This window comes from Macaca nemestrina, chromosome 11, assembly GCF_043159975.1.
Source record: "Macaca nemestrina isolate mMacNem1 chromosome 11, mMacNem.hap1, whole genome shotgun sequence".
Taxonomy (NCBI): Eukaryota; Metazoa; Chordata; class Mammalia; order Primates; family Cercopithecidae; genus Macaca; species Macaca nemestrina.
The window spans coordinates 34,515,377-34,538,036 of NC_092135.1; positions in this window are offsets into that span (position 1 = coordinate 34,515,377).

The following is a 22,660-nucleotide window of genomic DNA, read 5'->3' on the forward strand; positions in this document are numbered from 1 at the left end:
ACACTAAGTAGTTTCTCAGAAAGCTTCTTTCTCTTTGTTATCGGAGGATATTTCCTTTGGCCCTATAGTCTTCAAAGGGATCCGAAATATCTGTTCTCAGATTCCACAGAAATAGGGCTAGCAAAGAGACCCTCGAAATACACATGTAACTCTGTGAGATGAATTAACAGAACACTAAGCAGTTTCTCAGAAAGCTTCTTTCCAGATTTCATCTGAGGATATTTCCTTTTTCACCATAGCCCTCTATGGGCTTCCAAATATCACTTTGCCAATTCCACAAGAACTGTCTTAGCGAAAGGCTTCTTGAGGGGAAAGCTGTAACTCTGTGAGATGATTTCACAGAACACAAAGAAGTTTGTCAGAAAGCTTCTTTCTCTTTGTTATCCGAGGATATTTCCTTTAGCCCTGTAGTCTTCAAAGGGATCCGAAATATCTGTTCTCAGTTTCCACAGAAATAGGGCTAGCAAAGAGATCCTCGAAATACACATGTAACTCTGTGAGATGAATTAACAGAACACTAAGCAGTTTCTCAGAAAGCTTCTTTCCAGATTTCATCTGACGATATTTCCTTTTTCACCATAGCCCCCTAAGGGCTTCCAAATATCACTTTGCCAATTCCACAAGAACTGTCTTAGCGAAAGGCTTCTTAAGGTAAAGCTGTAACTCTGTGAGATGATTTCACAGAACACAAAGAAGTTTCTTAGAAAGCTTCTTTCTCTTTGTTATCGGAGGATATTTCCTTTGGCCCTGTAGTCTTCAAAGGGATCTGAAATATCTGTTCTCAGTTTCCACAGAAATAGGGCTAGCAAAGAGATCCTCGAAATACACATGTAACTCTGTGAGATGAATTCATAGAACACTAAGCAGTTTCTCAGAAAACTTCTTTCCAGATTTCATCTGAGGATATTTCCTTTTTCACCATAGCCCTCTATGGGCTTCCAAATATCCCTTTGCCAATTCTACAAGAACTGTCTTAGCGAAAGGCTTCTTGAGGGGAAAGCTGTAACTCTGTGAGATGATTTCACAGAACACAAAGAAGTTTCACAGAAAGCTTCTTTCCAGATTTCATCTGATATTTCCTTTTTCACCATAGCCCTCTATGGGCTTCCAAATATCACTTTGCCAATTCCACAAGAACTCTCTTAGCGAAAGGCTTCTTGAGGGGAAAGCTGTAACTCTGTGAGATGATTTCACAGAACACAAAGAAGTTTCTCAGAAAGCTTCTTTCTCTTTGTTATCATAGGATATTTCCTTTGGCCCTGTAGTCTTCAAAGGGATCCGAAATATCTGTTCTCAGTTTCCACAGAAATAGGGCTAGCAAAGAGATCCTCGAAATACACATGTAACTCTGTGAGATGAATTAAGAGAAAACTAAGCAGTTTCTCAGAAAGCTTCTTTCCAGATTTAATATGACGATATTTCCTTTTTCACCATAGCCCTCTATGGTCTTCCAAATATCACTTTGCCAATTCCACAAGAACTGTCTTAGCGAAAGGCTTCTTGAGGGGAAAGCTGTAACTCTGTGAGATGATTTCACAGAACACAAAGAAGTTTCTCAGAAAGCTTCTTTCTCTTTGTTATCGGAGGATATTTCCTTTGGCCCTATAGTCTTCAAAGGGATCCGAACTATCTGTTCTCAGATTCCACAGAAATAGGGCTAGCAAAGAGATCGTCGAAATACACATGTAACTCTGTGAGATGAATTCACAGAACACTAAGCAGTTTCGCAGAAAGCTTCTTTCCAGATTTCACCTGATATTTCCTTTTTCACCATAGCCCTCTATGGGCTTCCAAATTTCACTTTGCCAATTCCACAAGAACTGTCTTAGCGAAAGGCTTCTTGAGGGGAATGCTGTAACTCTGTGAGATGATTTCACAGAACACAAAGAAGTTTCTCAGAAAGCTTCTTTCTCTTTGTTATCGGAGGATATTTCCTTTGGCCCTATAGTCTTCAAAGGGATCCGAAATATCTGTTCTCAGATTCCACAGAAATAGGGCTAGCAAACAGATCCCCGACATACACATGTAACTCTGTGAGATGAATTCACAGAACACTAAGCAGTTTCTCAGAAAGCTTCTTTCCAGATTTCATCTGAGGATATTTCCTTTTTCACCATAGCCCTCTATGGGCTTCCAAATATCACTTTGGCAATTCCACAAGAACTGTCTTATGGAAAGGCTTCTTCAGGGAAAAGCTGTAACTCTGTGAGATGATTTCACAGAACACAAAGAAGTTTCTCAGAAAGCTTCTTTCTCTTTGTTATCCGAGGATATTTCCTTTGACCCTATAGTCTTCAAAGCGATCCGAAATATCTGTTCTCAGATTCCACAGAAATAGGGTTAGCAAAGAGATCCTCGAAATACACATGTAACTCTGTGAGATGAATTCACAGAACACTAAGCAGTTTCTCAGAAAGCTTCTTTCCAGATTTCATCTGAGGATATTTCCTTTTTCACCATAGCCCTCTATGGGCTTCCAAATATCACTTTGCCAATTCCACAAGAACTGTCTTAGCGAAAGGCTTCTTGAGGGGAAAGCTGTAACTCTGTGAGATGATTTAACAGAACACAAAGAAGTTTCTCAGAAAGCTTCTTTCTCTTTGTTATCGGAGGATATATCCTTTGGCCCTATAGTCTTCAAAGGGATCCGAAATATCTGTTCTCAGATTCCACAGAAATAGGGCTAGCAAAGAGATCCTCGAAATACACATGTAACTCTGTGAGATGAATTAACAGAACACTAAGCAGTTTCTCAGAAAGCTTCTTTCCAGATTTCATCTGAGGATATTTCCTTTTACACCATAGCCCTCTATGGGCTTCCAAATATCACTTTGCCAATTCCACAAGAACTGTCTTAGCGAAAGGCTTCTTCAGGGGAAAGCTGTAACTCTGTGAGATGATTTCACAGAACACAAAGAAGTTTCTCAGAAAGCTTCTTTCTCTTTGTTATCGGAGGATACTTCCTTTGGCCCTATAGTGTTCAAAGGGATCCGAAATATCTGTTCTCAGTTTCCACAGAAATAGGGCTAGCAAAGAGATCCTCGAAATACACATGTAACTCTGTGAGATGAATTAAGAGAACACTAAGCAGTTTCTCAGAAAGCTTCTTTCCAGATTTCATCTGAGGATATTTCCTTTTTCACCATAGCCCTCTATGGGCTTCCAAATATCACTTTGCCAATTCCACAAGAACTGTTTTAGCGAAAGGCTTCTTCAGGGGAAAGCTGTAACTCTGTGAGATGATTTCACAGAACACAAAGAAGTTTCTCAGAAAGCTTCTTTCTCTTTGTTATCGGAAGATATTTCCTTTGGCCCTATAGTCTTCAAAGGGATCCGAAATATCTGTTCTCGGATTCCACAGAAATAGGGCTAGCAAAGAGATACTCGAAATACACATGTAACTCGGTGAGATGAATTCACAGAACACTAAGCAGTTTCTCAGAAAGCTTCTTTCCAGATTTAATATGACGATATTACCTTTTACACCATAGCCCTCTATGGGCTTCCAAATATCACTTTGCCAATTCCACAAGAACTGTCTTAGCGAAAGGCTTCTTGAGGGGAAAGCTGTAACTCTGTGAGATGATTTCACAGAACACAAAGAAGTTTCTCAGAAAGCTTCTTTCTCTTTGTTATCGGAGGATATTTCTTTTGACCCTATAGTCTTCAAAGGGATCCGGAATACCTGTTCTCAGTTTCCACAGACATAAGGCTAGTAAAGAAATCCTCGAAATACACATGTTACTGTGTGAGATGAATTAACAGAACACTAAGCAGTTTCGAAGAAAGCTTCTTTCCAGATTTCATCTGACGATATTTCCTTTTTCACCCTAGCCCTCTATGGGCTTCCAAATATCACTTTGCCAATTCCACAAGAACTGTCTTAGCGAAAGGCTTCTTGAGGGGAAAGCTGTAACTCTGTGAGATGATTTCACAGAACACAAAGCAGTTTCTCAGAAAGCTTCTTTCTCTTTGTTATCGGAGGATATTTCCTTTGGCCCTATAGTGTTCAAAGGGATCCGAAATATCTGTTCTCAGATTCCACAGAAATAGGGCTAGCAAAGAGATCCTCGAAATACACATATAACTCTGTGAGATGAATCCACAGAACACTAAGCAGTTTCTCAGAAAGCTTCTTTCCATATTTCATCTGATATTTCCTTTTTCACCATAGCCCTCTATGGGCTTCCAAATATCACTTTGCCAATTCCACAAGAACTATCTTAGCGAAAGGCTTCTTGAGGGGAAAGCTGTAACTCTGTGAGATGATTTCACAGAACACAAAGAAGTTTCTCAGAAAGCTTCTTTCTCTTTGTTATCCGAGGATATTTCCTTTGGCCCTGTAGTCTTCAAAGGGATCCGAAATATCTGTTCTCAGTTTCCACAGAAATAGGGCTAGCAAAGAGATCCTCGAAGTACACATGTAACTCTGTGAGATGAATTAAGAGAACACTAAGCAGTTTCTCAGAAAGCTTCTTTCCAGATTTAATATGACGATATTTCCTTTTTCACCATAGCCCTCTACGGTCTTCCAAATATCACTTTGCCAATTCAACAAGAACTGTCTTAGCGAAAGGCTTCTTGAGGGGAAAGCTGTAACTCTGTGAGATGATTTCACAGAACACAAAGTAGTTTCTCAGAAAGCTTCTTTCTCTTTCTTATCGGAGGATATTTCCTTTGGCCCTATAGTCTTCAAAGGGATCCGAAATATCTGTTCTCAGATTCCACAGAAATAGGGCTAGCAAAGAGATCGTCGAAATACACATGTAACTCTGTGAGATGAATTCACAGAACACTAAGCAGTTTCGCAGAAAGCTTCTTTCCAGATTTCACCTGATATTTCCTTTTTCACCATAGCCCTCTATGGGCTTCCAAATTTCACTTTGCCAATTCCACAAGAACTGTCTTAGCGAAAGGCTTCTTGAGGGGAAAGCTGTAACTCTGTGAGATGATTTCACAGAACACAAAGAAGTTTCTCAGAAAGCTTCTTTCTCTTTGTTATCGGAGGATATTTCCTTTGGCCCTATAGTCTTCAAAGGGATCCGAAATATCTGTTCTCAGATTCCACAGAAATAGGGCTAGCAAAGAGATCCTCGAAATACACATGTAACTCTGTGAGATGAATTAACAGAACACTAAGCAGGTTCGCAGACAGCTTCTTTCCAGATTTCATCTGACGATATTTCCTTTTTCACCCTAGCCCTCTATGGGCTTCCAAATATCACTTTGCCAATTCCACAAAAACTCCCTTAGAGAAAGGCTTCTTGAGGGGAAAGCTGTAACTCTGTGAGATGACTTCACAGAACACAAAGAAGTTTCTCAGAAAGCTTCTTTCTCTTTGTTATCGGAGGATATTTCCTTTGGCCCTGTAGTCTTCAAAGGGATCCGAAATATCTGTTCTCAGTTTCCACAGAAATAGGGCTAGCAAAGAGATCCTCGAAGTACACATGTAACTCTGTGAGATGAATTAAGAGAACACTAAGCAGTTTCTCAGAAAGCTTCTTTCCAGACTTAATATGACGATATTTCCTTTTTCACCATAGCCCTCTATGGTCTTCCAAATATCACTTTGCCAATTCCACAAGAACTGTCTTAGCGAAAGGCTTCTTGAGGGGAAAGCTGTAACTCTGTGAGATGATTTCACAGAACACAAAGAAGTTTCTCAGAAAGCTTCTTTCTCTTTGTTATCGGAGGATATTTCCTTTGGCCCTATAGTCTTCAAAGGGATCCGAACTATCTGTTCTCAGATTCCACAGAAATAGGGCTAGCAAAGAGATCGTCGAAATACACATGTAACTCTGTGAGATGAATTCACAGAACACTAAGCAGTTTCTCAGAAAGCTTCTTTCCAGATTTCACCTGATATTTCCTTTTTCACCATAACCCTCTATGGGCTTCCAAATATCACTTTGCCAATTCCACAAGAACTGTCTTAGCGAAAGGCTTCTTGAGGGGAAAGCTGTAACTCTGTGAGATGATTTCACAGAACACAAAGAAGTTTCTCAGAAAGCTTCTTTCTCTTTGTTATCGGAGGATATTTCCTTTGGCCCTGTAGTCTTCAAAGTTTTCCGAAATACCTGTTCTCAGTTTCCACAGAAATAGGGCTAGCAAAGAAATCCTCGAAATACACATGTAACTCTGTGAGATGAATTAACAGAACACTAAGCAGTTTCTCAGAAAGCTTCTTTCCAGATTTAATATGACGATATTTCCTTTTTCACCATAGCCCTCTATGGTCTTCCAAATATCTCTTTGCCAATTCCACAAGAACTGTCTTAGCGAAAGGCTTCCTGAGGGAAAAGCTGTAACTCTGTGAGATGATTTCACAGAACACAAAGAAGTTTCTCAGAAATCGTCTTTCTCTTTGTTATCGGAGGATATATCCTTTGGCCCTATAGTCTTCAAAGGGATCCGAAATATCTGTTCTCAGTTTCCACAGAAATAGGGCTAGCAAAGAGATCCTCGAAATACACATGTAACTCTGTGAGATGAATTCACAGAACACTAAGCAGTTTCTCAGAAAGCTTCTTTCCAAATTTCATCTGAGGATATTTCCTTTTTCACCGTAGCCCTCTATGGGCTTCCAAATATCACTTTGCCAATTCCACAACAACTGTCTTAGCGAAAGGCTTCTTGAGGGGAAAGTTGTAATTCTGAGAGATGATTTCACAGAACACAAAGAAGTTTCTTAGAAAGCTTCTTTCTCCTTGTTATCCGAGGATATTTCCTTTGGCCCTATAGTCTTCAAAAGGATCCGAAATATCTCTTATCAGTTTCCATAGAAATAGGGCTAGCAAAGAGATCCTCGAATTACACATGTAACTCTGTGAGATGAATTAACAGAACACTAAGCAGTTTCTCAGAAAACTTCTTTCCAGATTTCATCTGACGATATTTCCTTTTTCACCATAGCCCTCTATGGACTTCCACATATCACTTTGCCAATTCCACAAGAACTGTCTCAGCGAAAGGCTTCTTGAAGGGAAAGCTGTAACTCTGTGAGATGATTTCACAGAACACAAAGAAGTTTCTCTGAAAGCTTCTTTCTCTTTGTTATCGGAGGATATTTCCTTTGGCCCTATAGTCTTCAAAGGGATCCGAAATATCTGTTCTCAGTTTCCACAGAAATAGGGCTAGTAAAGAGATCCTCGAAATACACATGCAACTCTGTGAGATGAATTCACAGAACACTAAGCAGTTTCTCAGAAAGCTTCTTTCCAGATTTCATCTGTGGATATTTCCTTTTTCACCATAGCCCTCTATGGGCTTCCAAATATCACTTTGCCAATTCCACAAGAACTGTCTTAGCGAAAGGCTTCTTTAGGGGAAAGCTGTAACTCTGTGAGATGATTTCATAGAACACAAAGTAGTTTCTCAGAAAGCTTCTTTCTCTTTGTTATCGGAGGATATTTCCTTTGGCCCTATAGTCTTCAAAGGGATCCGAAATATCTGTTCTCAGATTCCACAGAAATAGGGCTAGCAAAGAGATCCTCGAAATACACATGTAACTCTGTGAGATGAATTAACAGAACACTAAGCAGTTTCTCAGAAAGCTTCTTTCCAGATTTCATCTGAGGATATTTCCTTTTTCACCATAGCCCTCTATGGGCTTCCAAATATCACTTTGCCAATTCCACAAGAACTGTCTTAGCGAAAGGCTTCTTGAGGGGAAAGCTGTAACTCTGTGAGATGATTTCACAGAACACAAAGAAGTTTGTCAGAAAGCTTCTTTCTCTTTGTTATCCGAGGATATTTCCTTTAGCCCTGTAGTCTTCAAAGGGATCCGAAATATCTGTTCTCAGTTTCCACAGAAATAGGGCTAGCAAAGAGATCCTCGAAATACACATGTAATTCTGTGAGATGAATTAACAGAACACTAAGCAGTTTCTCAGAAAGCTTCTTTCCAGATTTCATCTGACGATATTTCCTTTTTCACCATAGCCCCCTATGGGCTTCCAAATATCACTTTGCCAATTCCACAAGAACTGTCTTAGCGAAAGGCTTCTTAAGGGAAAGCTGTAACTCTGTGAGATGATTTCACAGAATACAAAGAAGTTTCACAGAAAGCTTCTTTCTCTTTGTTATCGGAGGATATTTCCTTTGGCCCTATAGTCTTCAAAGGGATCCGAAATATCTGTTCTCAGATTCCACAGAAATAGGGCTAGCAAAGAGATCCTCGAAATACACATGTAACTCTGTGAGATGAATTCACAGAACACTAAGCAGTTTCTCAGAAAGCTTCTTTCCAGATTTCATCTGATATTTCCTTTTTCACCATAGCCCTCTATGGGCTTCCAAATATCACTTTGCCAATTCCACAAGAACTGTCTTAGCGAAAGGCTTCTTGAGGGGAAAGCTGTAACTCTGTGAGATGATTTCACAGAACACAAAGAAGTTTCTTAGAAAGCTTCTTTCTCTTTGTTATCGGAGGATATTTCCTTTGGCCCTGTAGTCTTCAAAGGGATCTGAAATATCTGTTCTCAGTTTCCACAGAAATAGCGCTAGCAAAGAGATCCTCGAAATACACATGTAACTCTGTGAGATGAATACATAGAACACTAAGCAGTTTCTCAGAAAACTTCTTTCCAGATTTCATCTGAGGATATTTCCTTTTTCACCATAGCCCTCTATGGGCTTCCAAATATCCCTTTGCCAATTCCACAAGAACTGTCTTAGCGAAAGGCTTCTTGAGGGGAAAGCTGTAACTCTGTGAGATGATTTCACAGAACACAAAGAAGTTTCTCAGAAAGCTTCTTTCTCTTTGTTATCGGAGGATATTTCCTTTGGCCCTACAGTCTTCAAAGGTAACCGAAATATCGGTTCTCAGATTCCACAGAAAGAAGGCTAGCAAAGAGATCCTCGAAATACACATGTAACTCTGTGAGATGAATTTACAGAACACTAAGCAGTTTCTCAGAAAGCTTCTTTCCAGATTTCATCTGATGATATTTCCTTTTTCACCATAGTCCTCTATGGGATTCCAAATATCACTTTGCCAATTCCACAAGAATTGCCTTAGCGAAAGGTTTGTTCTGGGGAAAGCTGTAACTCTGTGAGCTGATTTCACAGAACATAAAGAAGTTTCTCAGAAAGCTTCTTTCTCTTTGTTATCGGAGGATATTTCCTTTGGCCCTATAGTCTTCAAAGGGATCCGAAATATCTGTTCTCAGTTTCCACAGAAATAGGGCTAGCAAAGAGATCCTCGAAATACACATGTAACTCTGTGAGATGAATTCACAGAACACTAAGCAGTTTCTCAGAAAGCTTCTTTCCAAATTTCATCTGAGGATATTTCCTTTTTCACCGTAGCCCTCTATGGGCTTCCAAATATCACTTTGCCAATTCCACAACAACTGTCTTAGCGAAAGGCTTCTTGAGGGGAAAGTTGTAATTCTGAGAGATGATTTCACAGAACACAAAGAAGTTTCTTAGAAAGCTTCTTTCTCCTTGTTATCCGAGGATATTTCCTTTGGCCCTATAGTCTTCAAAAGGATCCGAAATATCTCTTATCAGTTTCCATAGAAATAGGGCTAGCAAAGAGATCCTCGAATTACACATGTAACTCTGTGAGATGAATTAACAGAACACTAAGCAGTTTCTCAGAAAACTTCTTTCCAGATTTCATCTGACGATATTTCCTTTTTCACCATAGCCCTCTATGGACTTCCACATATCACTTTGCCAATTCCACAAGAACTGTCTCAGCGAAAGGCTTCTTGAGGGGAAAGCTGTAACTCTGTGAGATGATTTCACAGAACACAAAGAAGTTTCTCTGAAAGCTTCTTTCTCTTTTTATCGGAGGATATTTCCTTTGGCCCTATAGTCTTCAAAGGGATCCGAAATATCTGTTCTCAGTTTCCACAGAAATAGGGCTAGCAAAGAGATCCTCGAAATACACATGCAACTCTGTGAGATGAATTCACAGAACACTAAGCAGTTTCTCAGAAAGCTACTTTCCAGATTTCATCTGTGGATATTTCCTTTTTCACCATAGCCCTCTATGGGCTTCCAAATATCACTTTGCCAATTCCACAAGAACTGTCTTAGCGAAAGGCTTCTTGAGGGGAAAGCTGTAACTCTGTGAGATGATTTCACAGAACACAAAGAAGTTTGTCAGAAAGCTTCTTTCTCTTTGTTATCCGAGGATATTTCCTTTAGCCCTGTAGTCTTCAAAGGGATCCGAAATATCTGTTCTCAGTTTCCACAGAAATAGGGCTAGCAAAGAGATCCTCGAAATACACATGTAACTCTGTGAGATGAATTAACAGAACACTAAGCAGTTTCTCAGAAAGCTTCCTTCCAGATTTCATCTGACGATATTTCCTTTTTCACCATAGCCCCCTATGGGCTTCCAAATATCCCTTTGCCAATTCCACAAGAACTGTCTTAGCGAAAGGCTTCTTAAGGGAAAGCTGTAACTCTGTGAGATGATTTCACAGAACACAAAGAAGTTTCTTAGAAAGCTTCTTTCTCTTTGTTATCGGAGGATATTTCCTTTGGCCCTGTAGTCTTCAAAGGGATCTGAAATATCTGTTCTCAGTTTCCACAGAAATAGGGCTAGCAAAGAGATCCTCGAAATACACATGTAACTCTGTGAGATGAATTCATAGAACACTAAGCAGTTTCTCAGAAAACTTCTTTCCAGATTTCATCTGAGGATATTTCCTTTTTCACCATAGCCCTCTATGGGCTTCCAAATATCCCTTTGCCAATTCCACAAGAACTGTCTTAGCGAAAGGCTTCTTGAGGGGAAAGCTGTAACTCTGTGAGATGATTTCACAGAACACAAAGAAGTTTCTCAGAAAGCTTCTTTCTCTTTGTCATCGGAGGATATTTCCTTTGGCCCTACAGTCTTCAAAGGTAACCGAAATATCGGTTCTCAGATTCCACAGAAAGAAGGCTAGCAAAGAGATCCTCGAAATACACATGTAACTCTGTGAGATGAATTTACAGAACACTAAGCAGTTTCTCAGAAAGCTTCTTTCCAGATTTCATCTGATGATATTTCCTTTTTCACCATAGTCCTCTAAGGGATTCCAAATATCACTTTGCCAATTCCACAAGAATTGCCTTAGCGAAAGGTTTGTTCTGGGGAAAGCTGTAACTCTGTGAGCTGATTTCACAGAACATAAAGAAGTTTCTCAGAAAGCTTCTTTCTCTTTGTTATCGGAGGATATTTCCTTTGGCCCTATAGTCTTCAAAGGGATCCGAAATATCTGTTCTCAGTTTCCACAGAAATAGGGCTAGCAAAGAGATCCTCGAAATACACATGTAACTCTGTGAGATGAATTCACAGAACACTAAGCAGTTTCTCAGAAAGCTTCTTTCCAAATTTCATCTGAGGATATTTCCTTTTTCACCGTAGCCCTCTATGGGCTTCCAAATATCACTTTGCCAATTCCACAAGAACTGTCTTAGCGAAAGGCTTCTTGAGGGGAAAGTTGTAATTCTGAGAGATGATTTCACAGAACACAAAGAAGTTTCTTAGAAAGCTTCTTTCTCCTTGTTATCCGAGGATATTTCCTTTGGCCCTATAGTCTTCAAAAGGATCCGAAATATCTCTTATCAGTTTCCATAGAAATAGGGCTAGCAAAGAGATCCTCGAATTACACATGTACCTCTGTGAGATGAATTAACAGAACACTAAGCAGTTTCTCAGAAAAGTTCTTTCCAGATTTCATCTGACGATATTTCCTTTTTCACCATAGCCCTCTATGGACTTCCACATATCACTTTGCCAATTCCACAAGAACTGTCTCAGCGAAAGGCTTCTTGAGGGGAAAGCTGTAACTCTGTGAGATGATTTCACAGAACACAAAGAAGTTTCTCTGAAAGCTTCTTTCTCTTTGTTATCGGAGGATATTTCCTTTGGCCCTATAGTCTTCAAAGGGATCCGAAATATCTGTTCTCAGTTTCCACAGAAATAGGGCTAGTAAAGAGATCCTCGAAATACACATGCAACTCTGTGAGATGAATTCACAGAACACTAAGCAGTTTCTCAGAAAGCTTCTTTCCAGATTTCATCTGTGGATATTTCCTTTTTCACCATAGCCCTCTATGGGCTTCCAAATATCACTTTGCCAATTCCACAAGAACTGTCTTAGCGAAAGGCTTCTTTAGGGGAAAGCTGTAACTCTGTGAGATGATTTCACAGAACACAAAGTAGTTTCTCAGAAAGCTTGTTTCTCTTTGTTATCGGAGGATATTTCCTTTGGCCCTATAGTCTTCAAAGGGATCCGAAATATCTGTTCTCAGATTCCACAGAAATAGGGCTAGCAAAGAGATCCTCGAAATACACATGTAACTCTGTGAGATGAATTAACAGAACACTAAGCAGTTTCTCAGAAAGCTTCTTTCCAGATTTCATCTGAGGATATTTCCTTTTTCACCATAGCCCTCTATGGGCTTCCAAATATCACTTTGCCAATTCCACAAGGACTGTCTTAGCGAAAGGCTTCCTGAGGGGAAAGCTGTAACTCTGTGAGATGATTTCACAGAACACAAAGAAGTTTGTCAGAAAGCTTCTTTCTCTTTGTTATCCGAGGATATTTCCTTTAGCCCTGTAGTCTTCAAAGGGATCCGAAATATCTGTTCTCAGTTTCCACAGAAATAGGGCTAGCAAAGAGATCCTCGAAATACACATGTAACTCTGTGAGATGAATTAACAGAACACTAAGCAGTTTCTCAGAAAGCTTCTTTCCAGATTTCATCTGACGATATTTCCTTTTTCACCATAGCCCCCTATGGGCTTCCAAATATCACTTTGCCAATTCCACAAGAACGGTCTTAGCGAAAGGCTTCTTCAGGGGAAAGCTGTAACTCTGTGAGATGATTTCACAGAATACAAAGAAGTTTCTCAGAGAGCTTCTTTCTCTTTGTTGTCGGAGGATATTTCCTTTGGACCTAGAGTCTTCAAAGGGATCCGAAATATCTGTTCTCAGTTTCCACAGAAATAGGGCTAGCAAAGAGATCCTCGAAATACACATGTAACTCTGTGAGATGAATTCACAGAACACTAAGCAGTTTCTCAGAAAGCTTCTTTCCAGATTTCATCTGAGGATATTTCCTTTTTCACCATAGCCCTCTATGGGCTTCCAAATATCACTTTGCCAATTCCACAATAACTGTCTTAGCGAAAGGCTTCTTGAGGGAAAAGCTGTAACTCTGTCAGATGATTTCACAGAACACAAAGAAGTTTCTCAGAAATCGTCTTTCTCTTTGTTATCGGAGGATATTTCCTTTGGCCCCATAGTCTTCAAAGGGATCCGAAATATCTGTTCTCAGTTGCCACAGAAATTGGGCTAGCAAAGAGATCCTCGAAATACACATGTAACTCTGTGAGATGAATTCACAGAACACTAAGCAGTTTCTCAGAAAGCTTCTTTCCAGATTTCATCTGAGGATATTTCCTTTTTCACCATAGCCCTCTATGGGCTTGCAAATATCACTTTGCCAATTCCACAAGAACTGTCTTAGCCAAAGGCTTCTTGAGGTGAAAGCTGTAACTCTGTGAGATGAATTCACAGAACATAAAGAAGTTTCTCAGAAAGCTTCTTTCTCTTTGTTATCGGAGGATATTTCCTTTGGCCCTATAGTCTTCAAAGGGATCCGAAATATCTGTTCTCAGATTCCACAGAAATAGGGCTAGCAAAGAGATCCTCGAAATACACATGTAACTCTGTGAGATGAATTAACAGAACACTAAGCAGTTTCTCAGAAACTTTTTTCCAGATTTCATCTGACGATATTTCCTTTTTCACCATAGCCCCCTATGGGCTTCCAAATATCACTTTGCCAATTCCACAAGAACTGTCTTAGCGAAAGGCTTCTTCAGGGGAAAGCTGTAACTCTGTGAGATGATTTCACAGAACACAAAGAAGTTTCTCAGAAAGCTTCTTTCTCTTTGTTATCCGAGGATATTTCCTTTGGCCCTATAGTCTTCAAAGGGATCCGAAATATCTGTTCTCAGATTCCACAGAAATAGGGCTAGCAAAGAGATCCTCGAAATACACATGTAACTCTGTGAGATGAATTCACAGAACACTAAGCAGTTTCGCAGAAAGCTTCTTTCCATATTTCATCTGATATTTCCTTTTTCACCATAGCCCTCTATGGGCTTACAAATATCACTTTGCCAATTCCACAAGAACTGTCTTAGCGAAAGGCTTCTTGAGGGGAAAGCTGTAACTCTGTGAGATGATTTCACAGAACACAAAGAAGTTTCTCAGAAAGCTTCTTTCTCTTTGTTATCGGAGGATATTTACTTTGGCCCTGTAGTCTTCAAAGGGATCCGAAATATCTGTTTTCAGTTTCCATAGAAATAGGGCTAGCAAAGAGATCCTCGAAATACACATGTAACTCTGTGAGATGAATTCATAGAACACTAAGCAGTTTCTCAGAAAACTTCTTTCCAGATTTCATCTGAGGATATTTCCTTTTTCACCATAGCCCTCTATGGGCTTCCAAATATCCCTTTGCCAATTCCACAAGAACTGTCTTAGCGAAAGGCTTCTTGAGGGGAAAGCTGTAACTCTGTGAGATGATTTCACATAACACAAAGAAGTTTCTTAGAAAGCTTCTTTCTCCTTGTTATCCGAGGATATTTCCTTTGGCCCTACAGTCTTCAAAGGTAACCGAAATATCGGTTCTCAGATTCCACAGAAATAGGGCTAGCAAAGAGATCCTCGAAATACACATGTAACTCTGTGAGATGAATTTACAGAACACTAAGCAGTTTCTCAGAAAGCTTCTTTCCAGATTTCATCTGATGATATTTCCTTTTTCACCATAGTCCTCTATGGGATTCCAAATATCACTTTGCCAATTCCACAAGAATTGCCTTAGCGAAAGGTTTGTTCTGGGGAAAGCTGTAACTCTGTGAGCTGATTTCACAGAACATAAAGAAGTTTCTCAGAAAGCTTCTTTCTCTTTGTTATCGGAGGATATTTCCTTTGGCCCTATAGTCTTCAAAGGGATCCGAAATATCTGTTCTCAGTTTCCACAGAAATAGGGCTAGCAAAGAGATCCTCGAAATACACATGTAACTCTGTGAGATGAATTCACAGAACACTAAGCAGTTTCTCAGAAAGCTTCTTTCCAAATTTCATCTGAGGATATTTCCTTTTTCACCGTAGCCCTCTATGGGCTTCCAAATATCACTTTGCCAATTCCACAACAACTGTCTTAGCGAAAGGCTTCTTGAGGGGAAAGTTGTAATTCTGAGAGATGATTTCACAGAACACAAAGAAGTTTCTTAGAAAGCTTCTTTCTCCTTGTTATCCGAGGATATTTCCTTTGGCCCTATAGTCTTCAAAAGGATCCGAAATATCTCTTATCAGTTTCCATAGAAATAGGGCTAGCAAAGAGATCCTCGAATTACACATGTAACTCTGTGAGATGAATTAACAGAACACTAAGCAGTTTCTCAGAAAACTTCTTTCCAGATTTCATCTGACGATATTTCCTTTTTCACCATAGCCCTCTATGGACTTCCACATATCACTTTGCCAATTCCACAAGAACTGTCTCAGCGTAAGGCTTCTTGAGGGGAAATCTGTAACTCTGTGAGATGATTTCACAGAACACAAAGAAGTTTCTCTGAAAGCTTCTTTCTCTTTTTTATCGGAGGATATTTCCTTTGGCCCTATAGTCTTCAAAGGGATCCGAAATATCTGTTCTCAGTTTCCACAGAAATAGGGCTAGTAAAGAGATCCTCGAAATACACATGCAACTCTGTGAGATGAATTCACAGAACACTAAGCAGTTTCTCAGAAAGCTTCTTTCCAGATTTCATCTGTGGATATTTCCTTTTTCACCATAGCCCTCTATGGGCTTCCAAATATCACTTTGCCAATTCCACAAGAACTGTCTTAGCGAAAGGCTTCTTGAGGGGAAAGCTGTAACTCTGTGAGATGATTTCACAGAACACAAAGTAGTTTCTCAGAAGGCTTCTTTCTCTTTGTTTTCGGAGGATATTTCCTTTGGCCCTATAGTCTTCAAAGGGATCCGAAATATCTGTTCTCAGATTCCACAGAAATAGGGCTAGCAAAGAGATCCTCGAAATACACATGTAACTCTGTGAGATGAATTAACAGAACACTAAGCAGTTTCTCAGAAAGCTTCTTTCCAGATTTCATCTGAGGATATTTCCTTTTTCACCATAGCCCTCTATGGGCTTCCAAATATCACTTTGCCAATTCCACAAGAACTGTCTTAGCGAAAGGCTTCTTGAGGGGAAAGCTGTAACTCTGTGAGATGATTTCACAGAACACAAAGAAGTTTGTCAGAAAGCTTCTTTCTCTTTGTTATCCGAGGATATTTCCTTTAGCCCTGTAGTCTTCAAAGGGATCCGAAATATCTGTTCTCAGTTTCCACAGAAATAGGGCTAGCAAAGAGATCCTCGAAATACACATGTAACTCTGTGAGATGAATTAACAGAACACTAAGCAGTTTCTCAGAAAGCTTCTTTCCAGATTTCATCTGACGATATTACCTTTTTCACCATAGCCCCCTATGGGCTTCCAAATATCACTTTGCCAATTCCACAAGAACTGTCTTAGCGAAAGGCTTCTTCAGGGAAAGCTGTAACTCTGTGAGATGATTTCACAGAATACAAAGAAGTTTCACAGAAAGCTTCTTTCTCTTTGTTATCGGAGGATATTTCCTTTGGCCCTATAGTCTTCAAAGGGATCCGAAATATCTGTTCTCAGATTCCACAGAAATAGGGCTAGCAAAGAGATCCTCGAAATACACATGTAACTCTGTGAGATGAATTCACAGAACACTAAGCAGTTTCTCAGAAAGCTTCTTTCCAGATTTCATCTGATATTTCCTTTTTCACCATAGCCCTCTATGGGCTTCCAAATATCACTTTGCCAATTCCACAAGAACTGTCTTAGCGAAAGGCTTCTTGAGGGGAAAGCTGTAACTCTGTGAGATGATTTCACAGAACACAAAGAAGTTTCTTAGAAAGCTTCTTTCTCTTTGTTATCGGAGGATATTTCCTTTGGCCCTGTAGTCTTCAAAGGGATCTGAAATATCTGTTCTCAGTTTCCACAGAAATAGGGCTAGCAAAGAGATCCTCGAAATACACATGTAACTCTGTGAGATGAATTCATAGAACACTAAGCAGTTTCTCAGAAAACTTCTTTCCAGATTTCATCTGAGGATATTTCCTTTTTCACCATAGCTCTCTATGGGCTTCCAAATATCCCTTTGCCAATTCCACAAGAACTGTCTTAGCGAAAGGCTTCTTGAGGGGAAAGCTGTAACTCTGTGAGATGATTTCACAGAACACAAAGAAGTTTCTCAGAAAGCTTCTTTCTCTTTGTTATCGGAGGATATTTCCTTTGGCCCTACAGTCTTCAAAGGTAACCGAAATATCGGTTCTCAGATTCCACAGAAAGAAGGCTAGCAAAGAGATCCTCGAAATACACATGTAACTCTGTGAGATGAATTTACAGAACACTAAGCAGTTTCTCAGAAAGCTTCTTTCCAGATTTCATCTGATGATATTTCCTTTTTCACCATAGTCCTCTATGGGATTCCAAATATCACTTTGCCAATTCCACAAGAACTGCCTTAGCGCAAGGTTTGTTCTGGGGAAAGCTGTAACTCTGTGAGCTGATTTCACAGAACATAAAGAAGTTTCTCAGAAAGCTTCTTTCTCTTTGTTATCGGAGGATATTTCCTTTGGCCCTATAGTCTTCAAAGGGATCCGAAATATCTGTTCTCAGTTTCCACAGAAATAGGGCTAGCAAAGAGATCCTCGAAATACACATGTAACTCTGTGAGATGAATTCACAGAACACTAAGCAGTTTCTCAGAAAGCTTCTTTCCAAATTTCATCTGAGGATATTTCCTTTTTCACCGTAGCCCTCTATGGGCTTCCAAATCTCACTTTGCCAATTCCACAACAACTGTCTTAGCGAAAGGCTTCTTGAGGGGAAAGTTGTAATTCTGAGAGATGATTTCACAGAACACAAAGAAGTTTCTTAGAAAGCTTCTTTCTCCTTGTTATCCGAGGATATTTCCTTTGGCCCTATAGTCTTCAAAAGGATCCGAAATATCTCTTATCAGTTTCCATAGAAATAGGGCTAGCAAAGAGATCCTCGAATTACACATGTAACTCTGTGAGATGAATTAACAGAACACTAAGCAGTTTCTCAGAAATCTTCTTTCCAGATTTCATCTGACGATATTTCCTTTTTCACCATAGCCCTCTATGGACTTCCACATATCACTTTGCCAATTCCACAAGATCTGTCTCAGCGAAAGGCTTCTTGAGGGGAAAGCTGTAACTCTGTGAGATGATTTCACAGAACACAAAGAAGTTTGTCAGAAAGCTTCTTTCTCTTTGTTATCCGAGGATATTTCCTTTAGCCCTGTAGTCTTCAAAGGGATCCGAAATATCTGTTCTCAGTTTCCACAGAAATAGGGCTAGCAAAGAGATCCTCGAAATACACATGTAACTCTGTGAGATGAATTAACAGAACACTAAGCAGTTTCTCAGAAAGCTTCTTTCCAGATTTCATCTGACGATATTTCCTTTTTCACCATAGCCCCCTATGGGCTTCCAAATATCACTTTGCCAATTCCACAAGAACGGTCTTAGCGAAAGGCTTCTTCAGGGGAAAGCTGTAACTCTGTGAGATGATTTCACAGAATACAAAGAAGTTTCTCAGAGAGCTTCTTTCTCTTTGTTGTCGGAGGATATTTCCTTTGGCCCTAGAGTCTTCAAAGGGATCCGAAATATCTGTTCTCAGTTTCCACAGAAATAGGGCTAGCAAAGAGATCCTCGAAATACACATGTAACTCTGTGAGATGAATTCACAGAACACTAAGCAGTTTCTCAGAAAGCTTCTTTCCAGATTTCATCTGAGGATATTTCCTTTTTCACCATAGCCCTCTATGGGCTTCCAAATATCACTTTGGCAATTCCACAAGAACTGTCTTAGCGAAAGGCTTCTTGAGGGGAAAGCTGTAACTCTGTGAGATGATTTCACAGAACACAAAGAAGTTTGTCAGAAAGCTTCTTTCTCTTTGTTATCCGAGGATATTTCCTTTAGCCCTGTAGTCTTCAAAGGGATCCGAAATATCTGTTCTCAGTTTCCACAGAAATAGGGCTAGCAAAGAGATCCTCGAAATACACATGTAACTCTGTGAGATGAATTAACAGAACACTAAGCAGTTTCTCAGAAAGCTTCTTTCCAGATTTCATCTGACGATATTTCCTTTTTCACCATAGCCCCCTATGGGCTTCCAAATATCACTTTGCCAATTCCACAAGAACGGTCTTAGCGAAAGGCTTCTTCAGGGGAAAGCTGTAACTCTGTGAGCTGATTTCACAGAACATAAAGAAGTTTCTCAGAAAGCTTCTTTCTCTTTGTTATCGGAGGATAATTCCTTTGGCCCTATAGTCTTCAAAGGGATCCGAAATATCTGTTCTCAGTTTCCACAGAAATAGGGCTAGCAAAGAGATCCTCGAAATACACATGTAACTCTGTGAGATGAATTCACAGAACACTAAGCAGTTTCTCAGAAAGCTTCTTTCCAAATTTCATCTGAGGATATTTCCTTTTTCACCGTAGCCCTCTATGGGCTTCCAAATATCACTTTGCCAATTCCACAACAACTGTCTTAGCGAAAGGCTTCTTGAGGGGAAAGTTGTAATTCTGAGAGATGATTTCACAGAACACAAAGAAGTTTCTTAGAAAGCTTCTTTCTCCTTGTTATCCGAGGATATTTCCTTTGGCCCTATAGTCTTCAAAAGGATCCGAAATATCTCTTATCAGTTTCCATAGAAATAGGGCTAGCAAAGAGATCCTCGAATTACACATGTAACTCTGTGAGATGAATTAACAGAACACTAAGCAGTTTCTCAGAAAACTTCTTTCCAGATTTCATCTGAAGATATTTCCTTTTTCACCATAGCCCTCTATGGACTTCCACATATCACTTTGCCAATTCCACAAGAACTGTCTCAGCGAAAGGCTTCTTGAGGGGAAAGCTGTAACTCTGTGAGATGATTTCACAGAACACAAAGAAGTTTCTCTGAAAGCTTCTTTCTCTTTGTTATCGGAGGATATTTCCTTTGGCCCTATAGTCTTCAAAGGGATCCGAAATATCTGTTCTCAGTTTCCACAGAAATAGGGCTAGTAAAGAGATCCTCGAAATACACATGCAACTCTGTGAGATGAATTCACAGAACACTAAGCAGTTTCTCAGAAAGCTTCTTTCCAGATTTCATCTGTGGATATTTCCTTTTTCACCATAGCCCTCTATGGGCTTCCAAATATCACTTTGGCAATTCCACAAGAACTGTCTTAGCGAAAGGCTTCTTGAGGGGAAAGCTGTAACCCTGTGAGATGATTTCACAGAACACAAAGTAGTTTCTCAGAAGGCTTCTTTCTCTTTGTTATCGGAGGATATTTCCTTTGGCCCTATAGTCTTCAAAGGGATCCGAAATATCTGTTCTCAGATTCCACAGAAATAGGGCTAGCAAAGAGATCCTCGAAATACACATGTAATTCTGTGAGATGAATTATCAGAACACTAAGCAGTTTCTCAGAAAGCTTCTTTCCAGATTTCATCTGAGGATATTTCCTTTTTCACCATAGCCCTCTATGGGCTTCCAAATATCACTTTGCCAATTCCACAAGAACTGTCTTAGCGAAAGGCTTCTTGAGGGGAAAGCTGTAACTCTGTGAGATGATTTCACAGAACACAAAGAAGTTTGTCAGAAAGCTTCTTTCTCTTTGTTATCCGAGGATATTTCCTTTAGCCCTGTAGTCTTCAAAGGGATCCGAAATATCTGTTCTCAGTTTCCACAGAAATAGGGCTAGCAAAGAGATCCTCGAAATACACATGTAACTCTGTGAGATGAATTAACAGAACACTAAGCAGTTTCTCAGAAAGCTTCTTTCCAGATTTCATCTGACGATATTTCCTTTTTCACCATAGCCCCCTATGGGCTTCCAAATATCACTTTGCCAATTCCACAAGAACTGTCTTAGCGAAAGGCTTCTTCAGGGGAAAGCTGTAACTCTGTGAGATGATTTCACAGAATACAAAGAAGTTTCACAGAAAGCTTCTTTCTCTTTGTTATCGGAGGATATTTCCTTTGGCCCTATAGTCTTCAAAGGGATCCGAAATATCTGTTCTCAGATTCCACAGAAATAGGGCTAGCAAAGAGATCCTCGAAATACACATGTAACTCTGTGAGATGAATTCACAGAACACTAAGCAGTTTCTCAGAAAGCTTCTTTCCAGATTTCATCTGATATTTCCTTTTTCACCATAGCCCTCTATGGGCTTCCAAATATCACTTTGCCAATTCCACAAGAACTGTCTTAGCGAAAGGCTTCTTGAGGGGAAAGCTGTAACTCTGTGAGATGATTTCACAGAACACAAAGAAGTTTCTTAGAAAGTTTCTTTCTCTTTGTTATCGGAGGATATTTCCTTTGGCCCTGTAGTCTTCAAAGGGATCTGAAATATCTGTTCTCAGTTTCCACAGAAATAGGGCTAGCAAAGAGATCCTCGAAATACACATGTAACTCTGTGAGATGAATTCATAGAACACTAAGCAGTTTCTCAGAAAACTTCTTTCCAGATTTCATCTGAGGATATTTCCTTTTTCACCATAGCCCTCTATGGGCTTCCAAATATCCCTTTGCCAATTCCACAAGAACTGTCTTAGCGAAAGGCTTCTTGAGGGGAAAGCTGTAACTCTGTGAGATGATTTCACAGAACACAAAGAAGTTTCTCAGAAAGCTTCTTTCTCTTTGTTATCGGAGGATATTTCCTTTGGCCCTACAGTCTTCAAAGGTAACCGAAATATCGGTTCTCAGATTCCACAGAAAGAAGGCTAGCAAAGAGATCCTCGAAATACACATGTAACTCTGTGAGATGAATTTACAGAACACTAAGCAGTTTCTCAGAAAGCTTCTTTCCAGATTTCATCTGATGATATTTCCTTTTTCACCATAGTCCTCTATGGGATTCCAAATATCACTTTGCCAATTCCACAAGAACTGCCTTAGCGCAAGGTTTGTTCTGGGGAAAGCTGTAACTCTGTGAGCTGATTTCACAGAACATAAAGAAGTTTCTCAGAAAGCTTCTTTCTCTTTGTTATCGGAGGATATTTCCTTTGGCCCTATAGTCTTCAAAGGGATCCGAAATATCTGTTCTCAGTTTCCACAGAAATAGGGCTAGCAAAGAGATCCTCGAAATACACATGTAACTCTGTGAGATGAATTCACAGAACACTAAGCAGTTTCTCAGAAAGCTTCTTTCCAAATTTCATCTGAGGATATTTCCTTTTTCACCGTAGCCCTCTATGGGCTTCCAAATCTCACTTTGCCAATTCCACAACAACTGTCTTAGCGAAAGGCTTCTTGAGGGGAAAGTTGTAATTCTGAGAGATGATTTCACAGAACACAAAGAAGTTTCTTAGAAAGCTTCTTTCTCCTTGTTATCCGAGGATATTTCCTTTGGCCCTATAGTCTTCAAAAGGATCCGAAATATCTCTTATCAGTTTCCATAGAAATAGGGCTAGCAAAGAGATCCTCGAATTACACATGTAACTCTGTGAGATGAATTAACAGAACACTAAGCAGTTTCTCAGAAATCTTCTTTCCAGATTTCATCTGACGATATTTCC